The following is a 23,757-nucleotide window of genomic DNA, read 5'->3' on the forward strand; positions in this document are numbered from 1 at the left end:
TCATATATTTATTATATGTTTATACTTCAATTCAAAACTTCCATCTCAGGGTTCCCTCCTGCTTCTCTTACATACCCCCCTGCCTTCTTTGGGTTTGTTTTTGGAAGTTTCTAGTTTCCCAGAGTGCTTTGCACATGTCACTAGAGAGTGACAGGGAATACAAAGAGTCTGTTTATGTATGGGAGGGTTTCCAGTTGTAAATGGAAAAAGAGAAGTTCATTTTCTTAGACCCCTGCAGACTAGACACAGCAGTAGGTATGGTGACTCACTTGTGGTCCCTTCTCTGCTTATATTGCCTGCAGATACTTTAAAGGTCCAGTTCTGCTGATAGCATGAAGTGCTGCCTCTATCACATAGGATCTTTAGGTACCAACTAGAATTGTCCTTTGGTATCTCCCTGTAGGCATCCATAGCTCAGTTATCATCCATCTTATTCTGAAGCATCAAGAAGGTCTCAGTGAGCCTTTTTCTGGACATTCTAGAGGTTCCCTGGGAAAATCAGAAAATTCCAGGTTACCACCTAGCCCTATGCAAACATGGAAATGGTCTCTTATTCTTGTTTACCTCTATCATCCCTCTACATGATCTTTTCATGTCTAGATGTAGGATATGCCAGAGGTTTCTGTCTCCTTTTGGAGGGAAAAGTGAGAAATGCCCTCATGTCACAGATCCCTTACAAAGCTGTCTGTCCTTTTTTTATATTTGCATATTCTGATGCCAAATGTACTTCTGTCCCTGAAATGGACCTGGGTACTGATTAGGTATGCTTCCACTTTGGCTGCTCCTTGTGTGTAGGGCCAACAGTGAGGTGGAGGGAGGAAGGTGGCTAGCAAAGACATATTTGGGGGATTCTCACTAAATTTATGAATACTAAAAAAAGAAGCCAAAAAAAAAAAAAAAGAACCTCTCAACATAGCAAGGAGAAAAAAAATACCTAAAAGTGATAAGGAATGTGCTAAAATCAGAAGTATGTGTGATTTTATTTTTAAAGCATGAAGTAATTATCTGGCAAGAATGCAAAAGAAGAATTTTTATTTGTATTTTTTTGTAGGATTTCCTCTCTTTTTGTGTCTCTTGTATTGGAGATATACATCCCTTTAGCAAAGATCTTAGAAACTTAATAGAAAGTTAACATCCATTGTATGGCATGTCTTCTAACTCCAAAGCCTCTTGAAGATCCATTAGTCACCTCAAGCTTGGCAATTCTTCCTTACAATACAGCCATTTCTACTGTCAATAACTGCATTGCCAGGCACCTGAGAATCTGTTTTATAGGCGTATTTTTTTGTTTTAATATTGTATAAGATAGATTTAGTAATAGTTATGGATCTATTTCAAGTTCAAATTCAACCATAGTTGGTATTGTCACTGCAAACAGCTCTGCTCCATTAACATTCAGAGAAACAGGCACCTTGAACACATGACTCATGGCACACCTTCTACAAGCAATGCCATTCTAGACAGTCGCTATGTTTCTCTATACTCCAATTATGAAATGCACTGTAATTTCAAAATTTTTCAGATGTAGAAATATATGTGGGTCATAAAAGCTAGAAAATAAAGTCAGCAACAGGGGTACCTAGAGCAAGTATATAGGAGGTAAAAATGATGTGACAAAGGTTAGGCTTATTTTTACCCATTAGGAATAATGGGTACCTAGAGCAAGTATACAAGAGGTAAAAATGATCTGACAAAGGTTAGGCTTATTTTTACCCATTAGGAATAAAAAGAATAAATGGATAAGGAAGACCAGAAAGAAATCATCGAATCTATCCTTTGTTGAATTCCTTCTAAAGGTTTGGCATTATATCAGGTGCTTCATATTCATTTTATTTTGTTTCCAGAAACAAAATTCTGAAAATAATTAATTTTGTCAAAATCTCACAGCATGTGGAAGAAGCTGATGTAAACATTGGCTTTCCTGTGGACAGCTAAAATGCAGAAAAATGTATAAAATATCAGACTTATTCCTGCAAATCTAGGGTACTTGAGTAAAACAGTTCCTCCTGTTGGGCTCTGGCTATACCTTTAAGGGGCAGTCCCGAGAGGAGGGCTGAGTGGCTGTTAGCCACTCCTACCTCCCCGCCCCTCCAGAACCAGAAAGGCAAGGCGCCCAAACCAGCCCCGCCTCCAGTCTGGCTCCGAGCACATGGATATCATAATGGCGCCTAGCCCAAGGGGGCGGTTCTGTGGGCTGTGATCTCCGCCTCTGGGGGAAGCTCCGTGACATCACTGTGATGGACAGCTCAGATTAGCCTGTCGCTAATCTGAGCTAGCGATTCCAGGTCCCGCCCCTTCCTGCCGCCATTACTGTTATATAAACCCCTCCCCTTAGTAAAACTGGTGGAATTCCCAGAAGATTCCCCAAGACGCCCACATGAGTCCCATGTTGTTCTTTAAGTGTGCAAGGGGAGGAAGGGCATCTCGTGACTACACGCCCCACCCCCCCCAGGCTATCACATAGACCTCACTCCGGCTTTGCCACCTGCTGGTCAGGCAGTTTATGCTTGAGGTGAACAGGGACTACACAGGAGACAAAAAAGGCCCTGCACCTCCTCCATCATCCAACCTACCTTAACCTTACCTGGAGATGTATGTGTGGTCAAAACATTAAGTAACCTATGTTTCTTTGTGACTGGCTTATTTCACTTAAATTTTTTTTTCTAACTTTTCCCATTTCTTAACAAATGGTATATCATTTATTTTGACAAAAGAATAGAATTCCAGTGTGTGTGTGTGTGTGTGTGTGTGTGTGTGTGTGTGTGTCACATTTTCTGGATTAATTCATCCACTGAGGGGCGTCTGAGTTGATTCTATATTTTGGTTATGGTAAACAATGTTGCAATGAACAAGGGTGTGCTCTTGGCTTTATTGTGACCTTGTTTGTGTTCTGTTGGATAAAAGCACAGTAGTAGGAATTTCTGGGTCATAGAGAAGCTCTATGTTTAGTCTTTTGAGGAACATCCATACTGTTTTCCAGAGCAGTTGAAAAAAATTATTTCCCCACCAACAGTGTAGTGAGCCACATTCCTGCCAGCATTTACTCTTGTTCATTTTCTTGATAATGGCTATTCTAACTGGGGTAAGGTGTTATCTCAATGTTGTTTTTATTTGCATTTCTTTTATGGCCAGAGATGCCAAGCATCTGTATCTCTTCTGAAAAGTCTCTCTTTATGTTTCCAGCCCATTTATATTAATTAGGTTGTTGCTTCTGTGGGAATTTTTTTTTCTGGGGAGGAAGGGTTGTTAATTTTTTGAGCTCTAAATATGTTTTAGAGATGAGGCCTGCCGCTGATGTATAGTTGTTAAAAATCTTTCCCACTCTTTGAGCTTTGTATTTATCTTGTTGGAAACATAGTTTGCATGGTTTTCTTTATTTGTGGTAACTAGAATGTGCCTATAAATCTACAAGTAAACACACTAGATAGCAAAAGAAAAACAAAATCTACTGGGACATGATAAATGATACAGGTGTCTGAGCATTCACACAGAATGAGTCCGAATGAGGTTATTCTTAGGAGAGGATAACATAGTCAAAATAGCTATGGGCACCTGACCATATAAAATTATATTTAGGGCTGGGGATATGGCCTAATGGCAAGAGCGCTTGCCTCGTATACTTGAAGCCCTGGGTTCGATTCCCCAGCACCACATATACAGAAAATGGCCAGAAGTGGTGCTGTGACTCAAGTGGCAGAGTGCTAGCCTTGAGCAAAAAGAAGCCAGGGACAATGTTCAGGCCCTGAGTCCAAGGCCCAGGACTGGCAAAAAAAAAAAAAAAAAAATTATATTTATTGAAATGAATTCAGAAAGTAGAAACAAGAGTTTTTTGTTACTTTTTAAATTTTCTTTTGTCTTATTTGTTCATGTCTTTGAGAGGGTAAGGGGAACACAGAAATGGAGTTATAAACGGTGAACAAATGCAGCAGTGGTATTTACTAGACACTCTATAATTTGTGAGTGGAGATGGGACAGAAAAACTGGGAGGGAACAAGGGAAGAAGTGACATTGTCCAAAAAATGTACTTATTACCTGACTTATGTAACTGTAACCCCTCTGTATATCATCTTTACAATATCAATAAATCAATGGAAAAATATTAAGTAACTCTACAAGTCTATCACAGCAACAGTCAGAAATCCATGCACAGAATAGATGTCTTTCAATGCTCACTCTCAGCCTTTGTATGAGTCAACTCTATTCATTTTAAGAGAAAAGGTCAGACGTTCTGTCCACCTGTGTGTGTGTGTGTACCCTAGCCAGTCCTGGGGTCTGAATTCAGGGCATGGACACTATCCCTGAGTTGATTTTGCTTAAGGGTAGTGTCTCATACTTGAGCCATAGCTCCACTTCTAAGTTTTTGGGTGCTTAACTGGAAATCTCACAGTCTTTTCTGCCCAGGCTGGCATTCAAGTACAATCCTTAGATCTCAGCCTCCTGAGTAGCTGTGAGCCACTGGTGCCTGGCTTCTGTTTCTTCTTAACAGAGTCACTTTGTGGCCATTTCCAGTATGTAAAGTTAAGATGTCCTCAGAGTAAGTGGGAGCACAGTTCTCTAAGTCAAAAAGATTTGAATTCAAACCCCAAATACATAGCTTTTGGTCGAACTGACTTCCAAATGTCTTGGTCTTCTCATAAATAGAGTGGGTCATTGTAGGTATCTGCTGAAAGTCACTGTGAAGTTTAAATATGCTAAGATCTTATATACCTAACACAGTGGCTGACACTGAGAAGGACTATGATATATTAACGTATGAGGATCATCATTCTTAAAGTCAATTTATTTCTAGGTGTACAGAGAGAAATATAGAGAAGAATTGATGTCTAGGAATCATGTTGCTATCTACCTTTTGAAAAGCAGGGAGGACATGAACCAAATTAAGTTTGAAGTAAAGCAATTTCTTTAGTATTACACAGACAAGCCAAAATATAATGCTCCAGTGCTGACATGCCAATCAAAGATCTAAATCAGAAGAGAACAAAGTGTCATAATAAGTAGACAAAGCAGTTGGTAATTTTAGGAAATCTGGAAAGAATTGAGCAGCTGCAGAAGTACAAAGCTATTATTTTCTGGCTGCCTGTCGACATAGAGTTCACCAGGTTCAGTGTGTCTGTCATTTTAATATAGTTGGCTTGCCAGGGCACTATCACACTAATAAAGGAGGTACAGTATAATTCCTGTAAAATATTCATTTTCATTTCACAATTTTCTAGAGACTTAACTAGATTGTATGTTTTCCTTTCTTTGGCATAGAGAAAATGATTTCCTATGAATTTACAAACTATAATGACTTGGCTGCTGTCCATAGTCTGGAACTGGACATTACACCCTTCCTGAATGTGCCTTTCAGGACATGGTAGGGCTCCACCTCAGATACAGTGTGAATCTGCTTCTCAAGAGGCCTGTTCCTCCTTATGAACACATAAGATGATGCTAAGTGAAATGAACTCCACGTTATGGAAACAAGTGTTATATTACTGATATAACACATAATTATTTTCAACATGCCATGTGAAACTGTACCTATTTCTGTTTCTCTCATATTACCTTTCTGTGGTTGTACTCCTGCTATCACTGTATCTCATCTTAGTACCCTGAATACTGTATATACATGTAATGGAACTAGGGAAGGGAAAGGATATATCAAAACCGAGAGACAAAGGACAAAAAGACAAACAATTCCAAAAGCAATACTTACAAAACCATTTGGTGTAAACTAACTGTACAACTCATGGTGGGGAGAGGGAAAGGGGAAGGGAGGTGGTGGGGGAAAATGAGGGAGGAGGTAACAAGTTGAAGAAGAAATGTACTCACTGCCTTACAAATGAAACTGTAACCCCTCTGTAATTCACTTTGACAATAAAGGGAAAAAATTAAAAAGGAATTAAGAAAAAAAGAGGCCTGTTCTTCTCTCTGGCCCATTTTATTCACAAATGATGAGAAAGTGCTCAGGATATATCTCCTTTCAATAAAAGTGATCCTACTTTTTTATTGCTGGAAGCATAGAAGGTTGAAAAGAAATATCTCACATTTCTTTTCCTTATATTTACCCTATTTTTGCCCTGTGGCATATTGTGTGGGTCATTTATAAAGAACTATAAGAGAACAATGGAGCTTCCAGTTCTATTTATTTTCTCCTACAATATTGGAACTTCAGGGATTATAATTCCACTGCCCCTGATGACTAGCTATGGCTCCAAACAGCAGCAGAATATGGTCTGCAGTTTCATTTATTTTGTGACATGTCTTATGGGTATATATACATAAAGAGAGAGATTACTTATGAAAGAGCTTCATTGCAAAAGATAGTTCCAGGGTAGTCTTGGGCTTAATCACTTGCAGGCTTAATCATGATTTTGCAGGCTTTAATGGAAGAAGACAGAAATAATGTAATATACATTATGTAAAGTTAGCCAAAAGTGTGGTTATGGAACAGCATGGGAAACATTATCCCCCAGAAGAGTGGACACAATAGAGGCAGAATTAGATTAAAGCATTTTCCTATCCCGGCCAGAAGCATAATCTTGAGGACAAAATAATGTTGAGATTTGGGCACCAGCCAAGAGGCAAGAATCCTAAACCAGTATAGCACAATTTGTGTATAAATGGATTTTCTATACTCTAAGATTTGGAATAAGATTTATTCTTCTTGGGATTGAAGCAATTAGTTTTAGTACTAAAGCAACAAATGGACCTATAATATCCTGTGGTCTGGATCTCCCAGACATCCCTTTCTTTCTCTAAGGCTATCCAGAAATCTACACCACCAGGCTGCCACCAAGAAGTTAGCTTCTTGTAGGAAGCAATGCAATATGAGTGGATAGAGAGATAGAATAAACAAGCCAAAGACTGAAAAGGCCAGGAGATAAATGCAAGGGGAAAAACCCCACACCAATATTGATGTCACAGGATGCCTCAATATACAGGATCACATTCATTCATTCATGTATGTTGATGTAGAAGACATAATAGTGAAAGTGTGTCCAAGTCCTAGGAAATTGCTCAAGGCTTTATAAACACCATCCAGTAATAGCTCAAACTGCTTAAGCACTCTGCCTACAATAGATGCAGAAATGAAATTGTTTAGAAGCAATTACACAGTGATATTTCAACAAGAATAAATGAATATAGCACAACCTTAGCATATAAGTGCCAAGAGGGTCACAGTGAGGTAATAATCAGGGTCTGATGGAATTAATCCCAAGAGAACCTCAGAGGGATGCCAGCTGAGAGAGGCTGGCTGGTGTGTAAATTTCAATGGAGCTATGGCCAGTACTTATTCCACTAAGATAACTATGTCTCCTTTTGTGCACACCAACTCAGTTACAAAGTAGAATATATACTCAGTAGGTGCCTGACAAGTGTGCAGAATACCTATTAGCAGTAAAGCTGCAGAAATTGAAAGTATAAAAGAAATGGCCAGTGCATCCATGTTAATCAAATGATTAAAATGATGCTACCCATATTAGGGCAAATGCCAATGGGGTACAAATACTCTAGATGACATTAGAGGGCAAGATTTCAAATTGACACTCAATTATTTCATGTACAAAATGAGACACTGATATCTACCATAAGGACCAAATAAGATGCAATTCCTGTCATGTGAGGACTTTGGTACAATGGGCTCACCGCCAATGGCTATTGTGCCCTTATGTGAGCACATTTATCTCGAGATTAATATGACTCTAAGAATTGCAACATGGCCACCACTAACCACTGTCAATTTTACTCATAGATAGAAGACACTAGAGGTCACTGCTCAATGGGGATGGAGAAGAGCTTTTCAGATTAAAAGGAAAGGAAATGGAACAAACTGGGGAATGCATAGCCCCGAATTGAAGATAGCATTGGGCCTCCTTCCTACTTCCTATGTACAAGTAAGACTAGGCCACAGAAAGCATCCTTTCTTTTGGTCTGATGATATTCCTTTGACACCAACAGATTAGAGGATGGGAATATGGAGCAGAAGAGGTGAGGAAGTGTTTCTTCTTGTCACAATTTAAACTATTATGGTAAGTGCAGAGAAACACTGTGAATTGAAGGCAGGGTATCCACTCACACAGTACCACAGTGAAGTGCAAGGTGGTTCCCACAATGCTGTGTTTATCTGGAACCAGTGATGTAATTATGTATGTAGGAAATGGGTCTTCGCAGACGTTAAGAATCTTGAGATGAGACAGTCTTCAATGACTCAGATGGATGCTCGATGCAATGGTAATCAGCAGAGAAGGCCATATGGATTCTAAGGTAGAGATAAGAGTTCCCGAGCCACAAACTTGGCAACAGCAATGATTTTTTTACAGACAACAGAAATTAAGAAAAATTTGCAAAAGATGTTCTCTCAGAGCATCCAGGAAAAAGAAATCAACTCTACTGAACCTTTTGATTTGGGACTTATGACCTCCTGACCTGTGAGAAAATATATTTCTATTGTTTCCAGCCCCAGAGGTTGTGATGTTCTGGGACAGTAAGACACTGTGAAGAGGGATACAATAAAACAATTGTATAGGAATAGATGGACATAAGATGAAATTGCCCAGGTACTGTCCAAACTACCCATTTGATGTGATGTGAGGTTCTAAGGTAAAAAATTGTAATGTTCCTAATATGACTTTTTGGCAGCTTGTCTTGTGCTTCAGCTATTAATAAGTATTCAAAAATTAAAAAGGGGAAGGTAGGAGAAAAGATTTTCTATAAGGTGATATTTGGTAAAATTCATCACCTAGTGAAACTAGACAACTTCACAGATGATGATGCTGGATAAGAAAGAAATAGAACCTTCTCAGCCTTTCTAGCTCCATCTCTTCAAACGGTGGTATGGGAACCACTGCCTCCTTTCTATGATTATAATTGTACATTTTATGCTGTAGAAACATGAAGATTGTGGATTCTTCAAGAAAAGGTTTAGAAATCAGAGATTCCATAAAGCAGTGTGATTAAGCTGTGGAAAAGAGCAGCAGCTAGGTGCTTCTAGTCTTTGTACTCCCTTAGCATTCTAATCCCCAGCAATCCTGGGGCAGCCCTGCGGGTTTGGAAGTGATAGCACAAATCATGACTGTTCCACTCTCCTGGGCAGGACTCTACAAGAGCTACTAGGGACAATTTGGAAGGGGAAACACCAGTATTCCAAACTAACTCAGTAAAGCATATGGATGTCTGGATTGAGCTGCCTTTAGGCATCTTCGGCTGATAATGTGTTCCAGTTTAGTCAAATACATCTCTCCAATATTGCTCTGAGCTAATGGAGAGGAATTGTATACATTTGCACACTCTGGCAAGATAAATAGGAGCTTGTTTCTCAGTTCTGTTACCATGGATTCTTTATGTCTTGTTTTCTCCCAACTTTAATTTCAGAAAAAAAAACACACAAAAAAAAAACCCCAAAGCTATGAATACCAAGCTCCTCACGGTTCTTCCTTCCCTATCTTGCCTCACCTCTTTCTTTTCCCTTTGTTCAAACACAGAGAAGCTTATAGGGAGTATAATGAATGAGCTTGGTCCCTGAGCAGCTAGGGGTGGGTGAACCCCTGGAGCCAGAAAGCCAAGTGGAATTATTCAGAGAAAGATTTCAGATCATTTAAGTCTGCGTTTTCACCACTAGAGGAACCGTAGATGAAAGGATAGCAGGGTGTAGCTGGCCATTCTGCCACAAGGGATTAGTATAGGGAGAAAAAAAAAAGGCGGGGGGGGAGGGGGAACCAGAATGGGCACAGTAGGAACATTAGGAAATAGAAATGAGACCATAGAGGGGTTTGTGGGGCAGCAAAAGAATAGGCAAAAATGAAGAAAGGTGTGAAAATAAATATTCCAGAAGTAGCAAACAAGGTAAGGGGAGAGAAAGGAAGTGACAGAAAGCAACTTAAAAGAACACAAGTATATGTATCTACAATCAAAAGGATTTCAAAAAGCTTAGGACAATAGCTAAAATAAAGAAGAGGAGGGGCATCAAGAGAAGCACATGTGCTAAGCATGGTGGCTCACAACACTAATTTCCAAAGGTATAGCTAGGAGAATCCTGGTCTCAGGCCAGCCCCTCTGGCAAAATGTGAGAAGCTATGTAGAAAATAACTAAAGCAAAAATGTCTGGGAATTTGGCTTAGGTAGTTGAGTGGCTGTTTATCAAATATGAGGCTCTAAGTTCAAATCCCAAAACTCTAGTACCAGTGATAGAGGAAAGAGAAAGAGGAGAGGAGAGGTGAGAGAAGAGAAAGGAGAGAGTGAGAGGTAAGGAGAGAGGGAGATATGGAGGGAGGGAGGAAGAGAGAGGTATGTTAAGATAAAAGGCAGCAGAAAGCTTTTCAGTTGAGTAGTATATGAAAGAGGAGCTGAACTCGACAAGTATTTCTGTAAAACCACCCGTATAATGATCATGTTTTTTTGTCTTTATGAGTCAACTGGTAGTTGACACAGATTGGGCTTACCTGAGAACTCTGCTTCAAGCCAAATATCTAGCTATTTTCAGGTTGGTCTCAGATCTTTTCCCTTGTGTTCCTGCTAGAACTAATGGTAGGATACAAGAGTGCAAGCTTTTTCCAGCCTGTGATTGAATTATATCTGTATCATTTTGTGGATGAAATTGCCTCATGGCTAATCATGGGATCAATGGTACAAGAAAATATTTTTCCCATCTGGTAACTGGGAAGAGGTACATATTTTCAGACTAGTCTACTCAATTACAAGGGGGAAAAGAGAGTGAGAAGTATTAGGAAGTTATCACAAATTTGTGACAATACACATATATAATTCAACCAAGACAAAACTTTATAAATTGGATATTACAAAGACAAAGATGATCACACTCTGTTAGTAGCGTGTCAAGTGGGGGGTTTCTGGTATTCTTCCTTCAGTAATTTATGTTAGTAAGAAATATATCTTATATTAAGATGACCTAGGCTATAGCTAAACCATTCCAAAATATAAATAGTACATTTTTTTCCAACTCAGATGAGATTTCTTTGACTCAATGTTTGGGTATTGATTCTAATCAGCAAATACATTTATAACCCCATTCAAATTCATGTATCACATAGAATTATAAGGGAAAGCTTGGCTTATAAAAAGTTTTAGTAGACATAACACAGAGGATTTTTAAGATTGCAAAACATGCTATTGTGGAGGATAATCAAGAGCAGAGGAGATGCAAGAGGAAATAGTCAATGACTGGAAAATATCAAATCCTGGGTCACCAAGAACAGGAAAGAAAAGAGAACATTGCTGCAATTTTCCCAAAGAAATCTAATTTGGGAAAATTAATATAATCAAATTATACCATGTTTCTCATGAATACAACAAATTATAGAACTCCAAATAAAATGTGTCAGAAAGTATTGGACTATAATTTCAGCCAGCTCTAAAATTAACATTCAGCCTCTGGCATGTTACTTCCATGTTGCTGTTGTTGTTGTTACCTTAGTTTCCCAATTTTTTAAATTAAGTCATTTTACTAGTTCAGCTTAGTTGTGTGCTAGATTATTTGAAATGTTTTGGAGACCATTCTTGTGATTCCATTCAGAGGGGTAATAAAGTGAAGTTTTTATGGTTTGACTCTCAAGGGGAATAAAACTTGTGGAAGGGGACACAGACATTCATGAATTAGATGTGACATGTGCTACAAAGGAAAGTCTTTAGGAGATGAGACATTGGTAGGTCAGAGATGAAGGAAGCTCAGATCTACAGGAAGGATAAATCCATGCTGGGTCCTCAGAAGTAGAATAAATCAACCAAAGAAGGAAAAGGATACTATCCCAGGTAGGGAGAGAGGCAAGCTAGCTGTTGAGGTAGGGAACAATCTGGCATGTGTGAGACAAGAAGCCTGACTGAGTCAGTTGATTGGACTAGTCTAAAGAAGGAGGCAGGAGTGAGAACATCTGAATCCCTATGTGAAGATACAACAGTGAGCCAGTGAAGAATTTGAAGTTAAAAGGTATCATGGAAGCTTTGCCTTGTTAGATGATTCATAACACCAACAAAGCAGAAAGACGAACTCAGAAGCAATGGCTATGGAGCAAAGAGATTATAAAAATCCAAACTAGAAGTCAGAATAGAAGAACAAACAAGATGAAAACTTCTGCCAATTTTAAATTAAAATGATGAACCATAGTAATGCAGGCTTGTAATCACAGCTACATGAGAGGTACAGGTGGGAAGATCATGAAATGAGAATGGCCCGCAGTAAAAGCACAAGACTTTCTCTAAAAACATAATTAAATAAAGGTAATAGGGATATGGCTCAAATATAAGAGGACCCACTTAGCAAATATGAGGTCAAAAAACAAAAGGGTTAAATTAAGAGATATAATTTTGGTAATAAAAAAATTGCATGGTAGTAGAGCACCTAGGATATAAGCAAGCATTGGTTTATCTAGACTGGTCATCATCAAGAATACAAACAACGGGTACTGGTGTGAATATGGAGAAAAGGAACCCTAATACCCTGTCAATGAAATGTATACTCATTCAATTACTCTGGGAAGCAGATTGGAGATTCCTCAAAGATGTAAATATAGAATTAGCCTATATTCCAGCAATACCACTCATGAGCATTTATGCAAAAGAATATAAATTAGTATATAGTAAAGCCACTTCCACAACCATGTTCATGGCTATGTTCACAGCCAACCATGTTCAAAGCTGAGGTACAGAAACAGTCCAGATGCTCTTCAATAGAACTTTACTCATCCATTAGGAAGAATGATATCATGCTATTTGCAAAGAAATAGATGGACCTAGGGAAAAAATATGTTAGGTGAAGTAAGTCAGGCCCAGATAGACAAAGGAAGTATGTTTCTCTCATGTGTGGAAGCTAGATCTAATTTATAAATACATAGGTAAACACTTACTGTATTATATGCAAAGTAACACAAATGTATTAACCAAAGTCATGGTATTTGCAGGTGAGAATTCAAATGGCATGATTCATTAGAAAAATTAAACTCATAGTCTAACAACACTAGGAAAATGGCACTTGAAAGGTGATAGGAAGAAGTCAAGGGGAAGAGACCAGATAAATAGGGAGAGAATGAAGTCATAATATTCAAAGCATAGCCTATGATTTAAGGGAAACTGAGGGGAGAGTTAGGTTGGACTGGATGGGGGAGAAAGATGAAAGAGGTAAGTAACATCAAGCAAAAAACTGATTTGCTGAGTGGTAACTCCTTTGTATAACTACATAAAGAGAGCAAAAATATAATTTTAAAAAATAGCCATACAAGATCCTTGGAATTACTTGAGGCAGCTGTGACTAGTATCAGACTTAGGAAATGTTTTAAGCAAATGGTTTAGAAAGTCAGTTTTAAGAGGTTTTAAATGATGATTCATATTCCAAGAGATAAAGATTAAGGCCCACTTCTTTCTTCCTCCACGTCCCCCCCCCCGCTGGTCCTGGCCCTTGTATTCAGGGCCTGGGCACTGTCTTGGAGCTCCTTTTTTTTTTTTTTTTTGGCCAGTCCTGGGCCTTGGACTCAGGGCCTGAGCACTGTCCCTGGCTTCTTCTCGCTCAAGGCTAGCACTCTGCCACTTGAGCCACAGCGCTGCTTCTGGCCGTTTTCTGTATATGTGGTGCTGGGGAATCGAACCTAGGGCCTCCTGTATCCGAGGAAGGCACTCTTGCCACTAGGCTATATCCCCAGCCCCTGGAGCTCCTTTTGATCAAGGATTGCACTTTACTGCTTGAGACACAGTACTACTTCTGTCTTTTTCTGTAATTGGAGGTAAGAATCTCACAGACTTCCAACTGTAATCTTCAAATCTCAGCCTCTTGTGTAGCAAGGATTATAGGCATGAGCCAGAAATATCTAGCACATCTATTTATTATATACAAAACTTATTAAACTTATCAAAATGTTTTCTAACATGAGTTTTATATGGATATATAATATAGAATGTTATGAGCTAGCAAATAAAAACTGGTAGTTGATATAATTTCATGTTATTGAGACAGTCAGAGACTTTTTTCACTGAAGTCATTTGAAATAGTATATGCCCCCTAGAAGAAAGAGAATCAATACTCTTTTCATTCTGCATCTTTCTCTGGCAACTGTGGGAAAACATGAAAAAAATCTATATTACATAGAGTGATGCCCCAAGACGGCAGAGTCAAGAATGTACAAAGAGAGAACTCAAGACATGCCACTCAGGCACATCTCTAACAGAAATAAATCTTCTACAAAGGAAATGAAAGAGAGCAGGTCATGGAGTACACATAAGCTGCCTTGCAGGTGGATGAGAAAAGAAGGAAATGGAAAGATTTAAGAGACCTGGTAAAGGTCTGAAAAGACATACTAGTGTGGGAGAAAACAGTCACTCAACATTTGCTGATAGTTTGTACAGGGGAGGGGGGATCACTTAAAAGAACATATGGGAATTTCAAAAAAAGATTTTTGCCTGTAAAACTTCATTCACAGTATATTTGTATGTAGTTTTGTTTGTAAAAGGCAGACCTGGGATAGATCTTATAAAGAATTATGACCTATCGATGAATGTAAACTGCTAAAGCCCCCAAAAGGATGTATTCTTGTAAAAAGCATAATAAAAGTATTTCTTATAATTTTTGAGATTTACAATTGAAATATACAAATAAAGCAAACTAGTTATTGGGGACTTAAAAAGATTCTCCCACATTGTGGAAAAATAAAGATCCCTGTTACACTGTTGAAACTCCAGAGGAGCCAAACATTAGAAATTGCATTTTACAAGGTATGCTCTCCCATCTTCTGCCACAGATATATGTCCATCAGAATGCCCTGACATGCTTGGAGAGTTGAGAATAACTCTGAGTTGTCATGCTCAAATTTGGTGGAACAACTTAGTAGATAGAAGATAAATGGTGGGACTTAAAACACACGGCATAACCCATTCTGTCTTCGAAGCCATTTATACTTTATTTTTGGGTAGGGGAACCTGTGTCCCCTCAGATTGTGCTTTTTACAAGGAAAGCTATCCAGCCTCCATTCCCAGAAAGTGTGTCAGTTTTGATCACATAGTTCCAAAAATATAAAAGACAAATGCTGAAGAAAAACTCTGTCATTTTGTTGTACAGCCAGGGTTAAAAGCCAGACACAAAAAAAGATGGAAGTCAGAAATAGAGGAAAAAGAAATAAAAGGAACCAAATGAGGTAATCTGATAAATCCTTACCTTATCCCCTCATAAACACCAGTTTTTGTATTTATATTGTCTACTGGAAAATTATATATCACTCTCTAGTTTGGGCTGTTTCCTTTTGCTACATGGACCTTAATAGAAGTCCATGTGGAATGTAGACTCCTACAGTGGATCTGAAGTGTCACATCTTGCCAATTTAGTAAAATCAGTGGGATGCTGAGTAAGCAGGACATCACACAAAGATGCTGCCTAATTCTGGACTCTATAGGTGTCATGAATTATACACCAAGCTGGGGAATAACAAGACCTACAGGATGAATATGTATTTTATATAGTGTAGAGGCACTCCTAAATACAACTCCAGAAGCCCATAGTATTTTAAACTTTTAAAACAAAGACACTCTGCTTCCAAGAACACAGAAGACATAAACCCTCTTCACTGCTCTCTAAAGGCTCTACAGTGTGAACATTATTGATAAACCATCTCTCCTTTGTGTCAAGACTCTCCGATCACAGTCTTGGAGAAATCCTCTTCTATTCTCCTTTTATGCTAACCAGTTTATTGGTTTATCATCCAGGACTGTATAAACTGGATCTCACAAATGGCAAAAGCTGGAAAGTTTTACAGCACCTGCATCTCATGAAATATTTAACTGCCTTTAGTGGATAAGCCTTATTTATTCCTTCCTCCTTCATCCAGGATGCAATTTCTATGGGATGGCTTTTATTTTCTTTTCCTACATCTTGATTTGATATTTTGGATAAGGAATGAAAATAATTAACAAGTGTTTCAGGACCTAAGTAAGAAAATCTAGAGATTCACATATTCTCTATCAAGTCATATTTGCTGTTAGGGTTCGGTTCCAAGTGTCTCTGAGCTTTAAAAGAGACAACATAATAAGTAATGCTTCCTCCCTCATAGACCCACACCCGCAACAATCTAAGTTTTAGACTGAAACTTGGTTCTACAGTAGCACGAGACAGGATTGGTATTTCTCTAAAAATTGGGCACTGCCTAAATATTCCAAAATATATTTTTAAAGTAATAAGGATTTAAAGGTTGGCTACCAACAAAGAATTCATTCTATTGTAGAGAAGATCATGAACAAGTGTTCGTAAGATCAACACCCACAGAGAGGAAAGAGGGAAATAACCTTGGACAGATGTAAAGTATGTGAAGTGGATGTGAGTACTCATTATCCAAGAGACCAAAGCAACCTTCATGAGGAGTCTGAAACCAGCATAACCTTTCAGAGTCATGTTGGGTTGAAATAAAAGCGCCAGGTCTTGCTTCCCCCAGGGTGATGGGTCATGACATGTGGTCATCTGGGTCAGATCCTCTTCAGCTGAAGTAAATCTTGTTCTTTGGAGCTCAGAATTGTTTGTTTGTTTGCTTTACAAAGCTCCCAACATTGGGGGATGGGAGATCTGAGCAGTGTATTCTGGACCATGCAGTCTTTGGAAATACAGACATAGCTGAAGAATCCCAACACATGCACGAGGTTCCACTGTGAGCAAATATATCAAGCCTGCCATGGTCTGCTTTAATTAAAAGGATAAATCAACCCTATTTGAGGACTAGATGATTTTATGCTATATTATTGCTACATAGAAGGTCAGAGCCAATCAATCAATAGTAAAGTAATTCCCTATTACTGAAGAGCACTTCTTGATGTACTCTAGTTCAGGAATAAGACAGTATCAAAATCCAACAGGCAGCTATTGAATTGTACTATCCTACTTTTGCTTTTACTACTATATCTATAAAAACAATGTGTGATCTTGGTTGGGGGGGGCATGGAGATGTAAAGTTATTAAATGCATATTTTTTTCATCCACAAAGGATACTTCCCTCATACTTCTGAGAGGCATGATTTGAGAAGACCAATGGACAATTTAATCATGATGGCATGTAGAAACTAAGCAAAGTCTGAGGCAGTTATGAGTGACAGTCTTCAACAGCATGAAATAACATGGATTCTAAGTTCAGTTCCCTGTCTATATTTAATCCCTGACTCAAAATTTTGGAAGTTATTATTGCACTTTGCTTGTTGGTTCTGTCATCCTATGATGAAATATTCTTATTAATGAGAGTTGCTAGTTGATTTGCTATGGGATGGAGCCACATGTGGCAAATCTCTGAAACATTACTTTGGATTAATTTATAACAGAAAGTAGAATCAATTGTAAAAATGGAATCCTGCACATCCCATGTAGCTGCACCATAGAGATGGTCAAAATGTCAAGGTTTTTTAAGCAGTAGTATTTTTGAGCTACTGTGTTTATCTGTAAGCTCTCCACTGCCCTTGCTTTAAAATTTTTTTTCTGCAGATATCAGCATATTCTCTACAAACCTGCTGATTGCTTGCATTAGCCTGTGGTATTTATCTCAAGAGCTCATCAAGCACCGTTTGTCTCCTCTGAGCTTCTGATTTAAAAAAAAAAAATCTTTACCTTCCTCTCCAGGCTTTTAACCAAAGGTTTCTCATTTTTCAGAATATTGGATCTCACATAACTGTTTTGTCACTTGGTTTGAATTCCTGAAGCTCCCTTGGACATTGCTTGCCACATTGTCATTTTTAAAAAGCTGAAAGATGTGAAAATGGAAGCAGGCAAGTTGAAGAGAGGGTTGGGTTGGGAGAGGTGGAGGACAATGATGTAAGTAGTGACACTGATCAAGATGCATTGTACTCAGAAGCAGACATGTTGAACTGAAACGCACTTGTACAACACTTAAAGATAATTTTTTAAAGAAAATGCTGTAAGAAGTATGTGTGTATAGAAAGGAGATATCAAGGAATTTTCCGCCTGGATTTTATGAATTTTTGTTCTTAAAGATCATAAGAAAATGATTAAAGAAGTACTGATAGGGATAAATGGAAAATTAGATAAAATGAATTTTGCTTATGGCTTGCTAGATGAAATAACAAAAAGCTTAGTGAATTTAAGAAGAAATAAAAGCAGGCTACCAGAAAATGAGGCATAAGCAAGTGTGGAATGAATACGGAAGTCGACAGAAACTTTTGGAATCTGGTGGCCGTGCACTGGGCCAGTGTTCACTTGTTCCAGTAGTGCGGCTAACTGTGGCTTCAGTAACAAATCCTGAAAAATAACAGCCAGTAATCACCTGCACAGCTTTGATGACACATGAGGAAAGATGTCACACACAGAGATCTAATTTGTAGCTCTTCCTCATCCATTGTTCCTTCTTTGCTTTGCATCTCTGAGCTATTTCTCCACCTGTGAGCCCCATTCACCCAGAGATGGCAGTCAAAAGAGTGACAGAAGCATTAAAGAGGACTGGTCTTTATTTAAGGGAGAAGTTAGAAATGTCTTCAGTGAGAAGCAACTGATTGGCTATTGTGAATTCTTCCTTCTATTGCCTGTTATTCTTTTAGACAGGTAGGTCATCTGGCATTGCACGTGCTTTTAAAAAGTAATTTTCATGCAATTTTTTTCTGTTAAAACTGAATACCAACACCAAAATCTTAAAACTTAGAGATATTGATTCCTAAGCCACATTCAAGAATAGTGGCATTTATAGGAACTTTCTTGAGGTTGCAAGTCAATTTTTTAATTAGCTTATTTAGTTCTTATTAGTAGCCTGATATTTACAATTTACAAGTGATAAGAGAGAAAGATCAAGCAGGATAAGAACACTCTGTGCACAAGTTCCAGCTATATTAGCCAAGAGCTATTATTTCACTTTGTACTCTACCTCAAATAGGGGCAAGAGGAAAGGGGTGCCAGGCATGAATGGGACTGGATATTTTCAATTTATATGTATTCTTTCATCTTGATATCAAGGTGACAGGCAATATATATATATATATATATATATATATATATATATTATATCAAAGAATCATGTTTTGGTATGGATATTCTCCACATTATTTTTAGAATAAGCTCATGCTAAAATGTAGGCATCTTGCATTTTGATAGTGTTCATCTGACAAGCCTAAAGATAGTAACTTCCAACCTCACTTCTTTCCATGATGGGAAATATTTTGTCTTATCCAATATTGAGAAGGATAACCACTCTTTCCCTGGATGCCTAGATTTCACACATCTTCTACAAAGGAGTTACCACCCTAGCAAGGAGCTTAGAAGTACATACTGGAGAGTTGGCAGGGTTTATCAGCTGGGTTGATGATAACTCCTCAATGCTGAACAGACACAACTCAAAGGCCAAATAATTAACTTTTTCCTCCCATTACCTTGTGAAAATAAAAGTACTTAGAAAAGGACCTTCTTCCCTGATTCTTTAAGAGATGTCTGGGGCTTCAGGAGTCATCTTACTTAGGTTTATTTGGATGAAGTATTACATCCGAACAATTAAATATGTTGATTGCTATGTTAGAACCAAAGCATGAAACACGTTTCAAAGTTCAAAGGTCGGGGCTGGGAATATGGCCTAGTGGCAAGAGTGATTGCCTCGTATACATGAAGCCCTGGGTTCGATTCCCCAGAACCACATATATAGAAAATGGCCAGAAGTGGTGCTGTGGCTCAAGTGGCAGAGTGCTAGCCTTGAGCAAAAAGCCAGGGACAGTGCTTATGCCCTGAGTCCAAGGCCCAGGACTGGCAAAAATAAAGAAAAAACAACAATATCAAAGTTCAAAGGTCTCCCCTTTCCTTGACTTCAGGGTAGTAGGGTACAATCATAAGTCTCTTTTCCTTTGCCTGTTCTCTTCTGTCATTGACTTTTCATTCTGAAGTCCTTGGAGTGAAAGAAGCAGAGGTCAGATAGCAGAAAAGATTTTGCAGCCAGTTGATCTTTTAAACTAGTTAATTTTATGAAGTGTGTTGATGGGGGCATCATTTGAAGGTCCTCAAATTATACCATAAGGCGGCATTCCCTCAGCTCACCCAAGAAATCTGGCACTATCTTTAGATTCTCTCTGTTGAAGTTTTTTATACCTTTGGGTGGTCATACTGAATAGAATCTAAGACAACCCCATACTAGACCTTCTCCAGCATTCTAGTTTGTGTATGCCCTTCTTATACCCTAACAGAGCAATGACCTACCCTTATTGTGCCATGTAAAAGCTAGAAATTGTTTTAAACTTCCTGAACTAATATAGGGCCAATATATGCACAAATGATGAACAAGTAAGTTCTTGGCAGGGTCAATTTTTCCTATTGTACTTGAGGTGAGAAGTCAGCACCTCTCCATGTCTTTTCTTTGGGAAGAAGAATTGGATTTACCATATACCCACATGGCAGCAACTTACTTCAAGAAGTTTGTTCTCAAAACAAAAACAACTTTCTCCAGCCCCTTTAGACTAATAATATGGAGTTGGGATTTGAAAGCTCTTCCTGGAACATAGCTTTTTTCTTTGAAATTTTTTTAAATTTAATTTTATACAGAGGGGTTACAGTTACATAGTAATGTAGCAAGTACATTTATTGTCATATTTGTTACCCCCATCCCATATTTTTCTCCCACCTAGCCTCCTCCCCAATCCCCCCCAGTTGTACAGGTAATTTCCAACATATTGTCTTGTGAGTATCGTTGTTGCATTGTTTGCCATTTCTTACATATATATATATATATATATCAAACTGAATTACAGAGAGGTTACAGTTTCATACATTAGGCATTGGATACATTTCTTATACTGTTTCTTACCTCGTCCCTCATTCCTTCCTCCCCCATCCTCCCTCCCCCATGAGTTGTTCAGTTCATTTACACCAAACAGTTTTGCAAGTATTGCTTTTGTAGTTGTTTGTCTTTTTTTTACCCCGTGTCTCTCGATTTTGGTATTCACTTCCAAATTCCTAGTTCTAATACCACTATACCCAGTTTCCAATATATTCAGATAAGATACAGAGAAAGTGTAGGTACAACCACAAGAAGGTGATACAAGAAGATCATAAACAATAGAGGCTACAGTTACATATGGCACGTTGAAAGTAGTTACAACTGTGATATAACATTCGTTTCCATACATGGAGTTCATTTCGCTTAGCATTATCTTATGTGTTCGTAAGGATATAGCTATTGTGCTCCTGTGATGCTCTGCTATGACTTGCCTAAGCCTGTGCTAATCATTCCCTATAAGGAAGACCATAGAGTTCATGTTTCTTTGGGTCTGGCTCACTTCACTTAGTATAACTTTTTCCAAGTCCTTCCATTTCTTTACAAATGGGGCAATGTCGTTATTTCTGATAGAGGCATAAAATTCCATTGTGTATATGTACCACATTTTCCTGATCCATTCGTCTACTGAGGGGCATCTGGGTTGGTTTCATATTCTAGCTATGACAAATTGGGCTGCGATGAACATTGTTGTGCTGGTGGTTTTAGTGTGATTATGATTGTGGTCTTCTGGATAGATACCCAAAAGTGGGGCTGCTGGGTCATAGGGGAGTTCTATGTTTAGCCTTCTGAGGAATCTCCATACTGCTTGCCAGAGTGGCTGAACCAGTTTACATTCCCACCAACAATGAAGTAGGGTTCCCTTTTGGCCACATCCCCTCCAACAGTTGTTATTGTTAGTTTTCTTGATATAGGACATTCTTACTGGTGTGAGATGGAATCTCAATGTTGTTTTGATTTGCATTTCTTTTATGGCCAGTGATGTAGAGCACTTTTTCATATATGTCTCTTGGCCATTCTCATTTCCTCATCAGAGAAGTCTCTTTTTAAGTCTCTACTTGATGAGGGGGCTATTGGTTCTTTGCGGTTTTGTTTTGGGGGAAGGTAATTTTTTTAGTTCTGCATATATTTTATATATGAGGCCTTTGTCTGTTGAATGGCCAGTGCTCTCTTTGAAATTTTTGATGGGTATTCTCCATGAAAGGCATCATGTATTATCTTACATCTTAGCCGACACTGAGGGAAAGAGAGAACTACAATTTAGTACCCTATAATTCTGGAAAAATCTGTGCTGCTACTTAGAGAACGTACATATATAGAGTCCACAATAAACTTGGGGACCTCAAGCTAATGTTAGAATTTTTCAAGGGACATTGGGCATTTGAACAGGACAAGGCTATAGGTACTACATTTCTAATAAGAAGTACTTTGGCCTCATAATTTCTCCCGTGTAATACATGGGCTCACTTGGAGCCAGAATGCACTATAATGAATCAAATCACTTAAAGGCCTTTGTGACATGTCCTGGAAATCAAGGCAAAAGCCTAAAAGGCTAACAGTCATTTCCAGTCATGGCTTTCAAGAGCTCTTATAATTTAAATGAGCTCTTAGAGCCTTCTAGATTTCTCAAATAATATGTTCTAAATGACTCTCTATAGAAAAAGTTGACTGTGTCCAGTACATTTTAACGAATGTATCAATATACTCCTAGGAAATGGCCCTGGACTTCTAAATACATTCTCATAGAAGTTGCCAAGTGTCATAATATTAACCAGTAGGATATACAGTGGCAAACATCATTATCCTATTGTTACCAAGTTGATTGCTGGCCACTGTGGAGACTACAGGACCAAAGCATTGTAATACACACCACAAGAGGATATTCTGATTAGCATATTCTCTGAGCTTTTTGCTCAGTCATCAAAACTGAAGGTTTGATGACTGGACATCAACAGCCAGCTCTTTGTAGAATCAACCCTGCCATCATGCAAGATAAAAAGGACATGACCAAACATCCTCATTTCAATATATTTTACTTTCATTTTAATTTCTGCTTGCATTTTTAAAAAGTTAGAATCATATTGAATTCATAGTTATTCATCCTATTTTTCCATATGACATAATTTGAATATCCCTTATATCATTAAATATATTTCACATCAAGTTTTAGATGACTAGGTTTGCATTAGTGTGGAGGCTTCAACCTTAACAAACATACATCATGTAAATAGAACTGTACACTGTCTGTCTTTTTGTGACTGACATATTTCACCAATCATAATCCACTGCCATAATTTTAACTGTTCAAATTTGGTCAGATAATCCCCCTAAGAAGAAAAATCTATCTCAAGACTGTTTGATAAGATAAGAGACAATTTTATTTATGTTGTATAATTCTATGCCCCAGATCAGAAGTATGTTTACTCTTTTCCTTCTAATTATCTTAAACGTGCCTTCATGGTAACCATTACAGGAAAATTAATACATAATTTCTGGAACAGAGTTAGTAATTGCTTCAGATCCTAGTGAGAAAGGATAAAGAGAAAGTATTTAAAAAGTAATATATGTGGAGGACAGAGAAAAATAAGAATCAGACAGGTACGGACTTTTCACCACAAAATGAGGAGAAGATTTGTTTTTGTGGTACCAACCTTCATACAGAGAAACATAAACCAGACCATGTTCTAATGCTATGTCGGAAACCTTGGTAGATTAATGTAAAAGTGAATCTACAAATTTAGAAGACTATCCTTCTAACACTGGAAATTGAAAGATTTCTTAAATGCTCAAAAGCCAAAATGAAAAGGCAAAAAGTTTAAAATTCTGATTTTTAAATTCGCTAAAAAATTATTACATCCAAATTAAAAGTTTATGTTTGATAAAGGGTGTTATGGGAAAAGATCAACAAGTCAGTATTTCAGACTCAGATTCAATATTCCTGCAGAAATGGAATCAGTGAGATGTGTTACACTTCATCTCAACTAGAAGGCTGAGAACAGATAATACCTCTTAAGAGTTAGAAATTAGAAAGTTGAGTAAAGCCTGGTAT

The 23,757-nt window shown here is 38.1% G+C and overlaps 1 protein-coding gene across 2 annotated transcripts in view; it reads right to left on the reverse strand.

The window, feature by feature from the left end:
• The window catches only part of Macrod2 (mono-ADP ribosylhydrolase 2), a 1,728,876-nt gene that overhangs the window by 385,777 nt on the left and 1,319,342 nt on the right, over window positions 1-23,757 (reverse strand). The gene's annotated exons all lie outside the window — the stretch shown is intronic.

The sequence above is a fragment of the Perognathus longimembris genome, chromosome 6 (assembly GCF_023159225.1).
Source record: "Perognathus longimembris pacificus isolate PPM17 chromosome 6, ASM2315922v1, whole genome shotgun sequence".
Lineage (NCBI taxonomy): Eukaryota > Metazoa > Chordata > Mammalia > Rodentia > Heteromyidae > Perognathus > Perognathus longimembris.